Consider the following 6,019-nt stretch of genomic DNA (forward strand, 5'->3'; position numbering starts at 1 on the left):
AGCTACACTGCCTAGTTCCCAGAAACCAAAGACGCCTGTCAGTACCGAGTTCTAATCCCAGGCTTGCCATCTGAGGCCAGGTGCCTGCAAAGATTGATGAGATATGAGCACAGATCCTGGGCACAGAAAAGGCAGAGTAAATGGGATTCCCTTCTAGCTACGCTATCAAAACACAGCCTAACACATCAAAACACAGCCCAACAAACGTTGAGGAATGTGCTAGCTGACCAAACCCTCCTCCCCCATCATCCAGGCCAAGTCCTATAATCACTGCCCACAGCCCTTTGGGTTTGGCTCTAGCCATCTCTCCTTAGTGGTCAACCCTGAAGGTACTGTGCTGGGGATTAACGCCTTCTCATTTCAGCCTGCTTGCCTGACTCCACAGCAGCTGTACACTACGGTGTGCCCCACCATCCGACCTTCACCATGACAACTGGTCTGTCTAGATACTGAACTAGCCAAGCTGGGAGAAGACTGGAGGAGCTCAGGGTTCTTCCAGTGTCTCCCTGAGGGTAGAGGGCCAATCATTATTATACCCTTCTCCCTGTGGCACAGACATTCTGGGGCCCTCCCTAGAGGCAGAGATCTCGGACTCTCCACCCTGTGCCATGACCTCAGAAGGGAGTTAAAAAGTGAGGGTTTGGGGACATGAGGGTCTGGGAAGGGGGCAGAGGCAGGGGTCTGTAGCCTTGGGAGGCCAGTGCAGCGAAAGAGAGCCTCTTCCATTCCCATGAGAAGGGACAGCTGAGGTGAAGACTGCATTTGGCCAGCCCGTCTGTCGGTCTGGGCTCCTCCCAGCAGGCTGCCTTGGCTGCCCACAGAAACCTGAGTCACAGCCATGGCCAGCCGCCTGACCCCACCCAGTCAGGCCGGGCGGTTCTGGACTGACTGGAGGTGGAGCCTCTCCCTGCCTGTCTCACAGCCTTCTGGTTCTTCATCTCTGCTGTGATTCCAGCACTCGGCCCTGCTTTCGCTTTGGGACTCTTGGGACTCATCTCCTCAGTCATCAGTTTTGAATTAAGAGTGGGGGTGGGGCTTGTGTATTGATCTATTAGGTCTCATCCCTGCTCAGACTGAAATCTAAAAACTCCTTGGGGAGGGGGTATGGCTCAGGAATTTTGCCCATGCTCTGTATGGGCAAAGCCCTGGGTTTCATCTCCTGCACAAACCAAACAAAAACAAAACTCCCTACACAGCAGGTCCCAAGTTCTCAGTACTGTTTCTATTATTTTTGAACCCCAACTCCTCCCCACCACCTCTAGGGAGTAAGACATTTAGGAAACCAGACAGCCTGTCCCTATCCTCATCTCCTGGTCCCTAGAAAAGGAGGCAGCAGGAACATAAGCAACTCAAGACCATCCTTAGCTACACAGTGTGTTCAAGGCTAACCTGGGCTACAAGAGGCTCAGTCTCAAGAAAAAAAAAAAAGGAACCAGGCAGTGGTGGCACACTCAGGAGAGAGAGACAGGAGTATCTCTGTGAGTTCTAAGCCAGCCTGGTCTTCAGAGCAAGTTCTAGAACAGACTCCAAAGCTTCAGAGAAACCCTGCCTCAAAAACAAAACAAATAAAAAAAAAAAAAAAAAGGAAAGAAAAGAGGGGAAGGACAAGGCTCCAGGCCAGGGCCGATTTCTTATCCCTACTAGGAGCTTTGAACAAAGACTTCCTCCAAGGCACCCAAAAGCTTGACCTCTGTAGTACTGAAGTTTAGTTCCTCCTGTCTCCAAACCTCTGCTCTTTCTCCTCCTCCAGAGCTGAAGGGAGAGAGACAGCTGGTCACCACTACCCTGAAGGACATTTCCCCGTCCCAGGCTCAAGCGCTGGACCCTAGAGGCTAAGGCTCCCTTGGAGAGGCAGTCTAAACTACAACCCTCCTCTTCTTTGTGGTGTGAAGTGGGGGTGGAGTGGGAGTGAGAATCTGGTGGCTGTACTTTCCGCTGTCCCCCAAAAGGCTCCTCCCACTTCCTATTTTGTGGGGGTGGAGGTAACGTCCCAGGCCTCTGTCCTGAGATTTGCGTCTCTGAGTTAAATCTCCCAGCCATTTTCTTCAGTGCTCGGTGAATTCATCCTGGGCTCTGCCCTGTCAAACTTAGGAGATCGGAACACTTTTGCTCCAGCTTCCCTCAACTATGGACACTCTGCAAGGGGACATCGTCCTGATCTCCAATCAGACTCACCCAGCCCGGCCTTGTGGAGATAATAAAGACTCACTCACTCTTGCCTGGAGAGGGAGGAGACTGTCCTGGGCAGCAGGGATGACTAAGTCCCTTGCCCCTCGCTGAATGGGCAGGATATCCTCTTGGGGGCTTCAGCCCTAGATATTACACATACCCACCCTTGCTCCTTCTCCCAGAAGGCATGTGGAACCCCCAGACACCTAACCCCAAACATAAAGATAACAGTCTTTGTTTGTGAGACAGGGTTTCTCTATTTAACAATCCTGATTATCCTGGAATTAGCTTTGGAGACGAGGCCGGCCTTGAACTCAGAGATCTGCTTGCCTCTGCCTCCCAAATGCTGAGATTAAAGGCATATGCCACCAGGTCCAGCAAGTCTTTACTTAACAAACAAATAAATAAATCATCGCTAATCCTCAGCTGCTGGACTTGGAATCCTGATCAGTCACAAGGGGGAAAGAGAAATATCTACGCCACCTGCCTACCCCAACTGCAATGCAATATGCGGCACTGCTCTGACTCCTGCAAGGCACCCTCCCAGCCTCCGGATGGGCCCATCAGCAGTGTCAGAAACCCTAGCCAGGAAACCTGCCCCTCCCATTGCCTAACTCCCAGATACCCTGCCTGCTAGTCCAAAGTACCAAAGATTGTGCAGGGGTACAGGAATCGGGATCTGAAAGTCAAGGGCTCTTCAACTTTGGTACCCTGAACATTCTGCGTCTGATTTTTTTTTGTTGCGAGTGACAGACAGACTGTGTGTTGTAGGATGGTTAAGTCAGATTCTTGTATTCCATTCACTGGATGCAGGTAGCACCCTCAGTTGTAACAGCCAAAATGCCATTAAACATTGACAAATGGCTCTAGAGCTTCTGTGTGCATGCAAAGCTGCCTTTGATGGAAGGACCACTGGTGTAGTCTAACACCAGGCACCAGAGCTTCCCGATTCACAGAACTCCCCAAAGTCAATCCTAGATGGTTAGATACAGCTGCAGATTTTCAGTTCTCATGTCTTCCCCCAGCTTAGAATCTCTTGATCTCCATCAGCTCCTCAGGATCTGTATCTGCAAGTCAGTGGCATTTATGGCCCCTTCCGCCCCCTGTTTAAGTCCATTGTCCCCTCCTTTATTCTGGAATTCTTACCTCTGTGAGAATTTTACCACTCCTATCTTTTTTGTTCTTGGTAGTGGTGGTTTTTTGAGACAGGATTTCTCTGTGTAACCTTGGCTGTCTTGGAACTCACTCTGTAGATTAGATCTGGCTGGCCTCGAACTCACAGAGATCCCCCTGCCTCTGCTTCCCCCCTCTTCAGTACTGGGATTACAGGCATGTGCCACTATTGCCTTGCACTACTCCCATCTTTATCCAAGTAATAACCTCAGGCCCTGGGTTGGGAGGTAGAAGAACCACCCTGGGGGGGTTGGCCCCTTGCTGGGTTCTGCTCCTGAATTATTCAGTATAAACTCTGTAGGGTTCAGTGTGGGCCTAGGTCCAGCACCAGATGATGGCGACCTTTAGACCTCTGACCTCAGAAAGGATAGTCATGGATTCCATCATCCATATGGTCATCTTCTCCCGCAGATGGGATGACTAACGGCAAATGCAGAGGGTCTTTCTAATTCTCTTTTACATTTGAATTCCCCTCATCAGCAAAACCATCATCATTACCATCATATTTACTCAGCACTTCCTAGATACCGGTGCTCTTTATTAAATATTTCATTTGTATAATCTTATCTAATTTTTAAAATGACCCCAAAATACCTCATGTCACTGTTTTTTAAATTATTTATTTCTGGTGAAGCAAATCTCATGCATCCCAAGCTGCCCTCAAAGTTGCACCGAGCCAGGAATTTTTATTTAATACTTTTTTTGGGGGCCTTTTGAGGTAGGATTTCTCTGTGTAGCCCCAGCTGTCCTGGAACTTGCTCTGTAGACCAGGCTGACCTCAAACTCACAGAGATCCTCCTGCCTCTGCCTCCCGAGTGCTGGGATTAAAGGCGTCCACCACCACTGCCTAATATTATAATACTGTTTGAAGGGACTTTTCTTTATTATACGCCACACTTTTAAAAAATTGGTGTCATGTGCATTTAATCCCAGCACTAAGAGGAAGGTGGAGATCTCTGTGCATTTCAAGGCCAGCGAAGTCTACATAGTGAGTTCCAAGCCAGTCAGACCTACATAGTAAGACCCTGCCTCCAATATATATATATATATATATATATATATATATATAATTTTTATTCCCACATATGAGTGTAGAGATCAGAAACAACTCTCAGAAATTGGTTCTCTTGTTCTACCATGTGGGTCCCAAGAATCCAATTCAGATCTTGAGGATTGGCTGGAAGAGCATTTACACCCTGAGCATCTCCCAGAAGCAGATCCAGGACTTCTGATCCTCCTGCCTCCACCTTCCAAGTGCTGAGATTACAGGCCCATGCCGTCCTACGTGGTTTATATGATGCTGTAGGTCAAACCCAGGGCTTTGTGCATGCTAGGCAGACACTATCAACTCAGCTACACCCTAAGCCCCACGACTATTATTTTCTTGACTTTAGGGTTTCAGGAAAGTTGTCACTTATTTAAGATTAGTTCTCGCTGCCAGTCTTTGAGCATCATCCTTTTCGAAGGTCACTCTCAGTCTCGGGTCCTCCCAACCCCCTGCCCCCAACCAGGGTTCAAGGCTCCAGGCATGACAGTTCTAGAGGGCAGGGCTCCTAGGTTGCCTAAAACCTCTACCATCTTATCTTGTTCACACCCTCTCTCTTTGAACTACTGCTCCGTGCAGGAGCTGCTATAAGGAAGGAGGGTCACGTGAGGAGAAGGAGCGGAAGGGAAGACAGTGCCTCACTGGCCCTAATCTGTGGACAACTAGAGAGCTAGAGAACTGACCTCTAGATCAGGACAAAGAGCAGGGCCAGGGTAGGCAGAGCCCAGCTGCCCCTCCTTCCTCCCTCCGGACTGGTCCTCCCTGCAGCTGCTGCACCGCCAATATTGATCCACTTTCCCAGCAAGCTCTGCACCCTGTCCCAGGCCAGGCCTGGCTTGGCTTGAGGCCCTCACCTCAGCTGGCATGAACCAGGGGATAGGACAGTCCACTCCAGAGCGTTGAGCAGGGACATTTTGGGGGAGGAGGGTGAAGAGAGGCTTACTATCCTTTAACGTGACATGCCATGGGGGAGGGGGTCCTTTTGGAGAGATGCAAAGGGGTAGGGGTCTTCTGATGAAGGGAAGGGAGGGGAGGTTCAAGGCTAGGACCACCCAGTTTGGACCTGGGAGGGCCCCAGTAGATTAGAGACCTGAGTAAAGCAGCCCTGCAGGGCTGTAATTACCCCAGAGAAGCAGAGAAGACATCAACCCTAGGGTGCAAATGGAAAGGCGCCTTCGCAGCCATCACCAGAATAGAGAAAGGATAGCCCTTTGAGGGGTCTCCTTGAAACCGTTCTTCAGACCCCGCAACGTTCCTTAGGAAGATTTTGTCCGAAGCAGGCTTGGGAGAGAATTTAAACTTGATGCCGGGGCCTCCAGCATCCAGGGCGGGAATGGGGGATCCCAACCCCGCTCCCCACTCCCCCAGTTCCAGTGAGTCACCCGAGAGCTCCCTACATAGTCTTCAGGCGCGCGGCGCGTACCATCGCACGGCCGCAGGGGAAGACAGCGTAACCGGCATCGGTCCCCCAGCTCGGCGTCCGCTCTGCCGCGGGTACAAGAGGAGCATAGTGTGGTTACCCGTGTTGCACTGCAGGGCGGGGTCGGGGCCCTCGGGTTGTGCCTGCGGTGGCTCCGTACTCCATCACGGCGGGGGCGGGCGTCCCCCGCGCACTTGGTACGTGCGGAGAGG

This window comes from Myodes glareolus, chromosome 3 (genome assembly GCF_982192425.1).
Source record: "Myodes glareolus chromosome 3, mMyoGla1.1, whole genome shotgun sequence".
Classification (NCBI taxonomy): Eukaryota; Metazoa; Chordata; class Mammalia; order Rodentia; family Cricetidae; genus Myodes; species Myodes glareolus.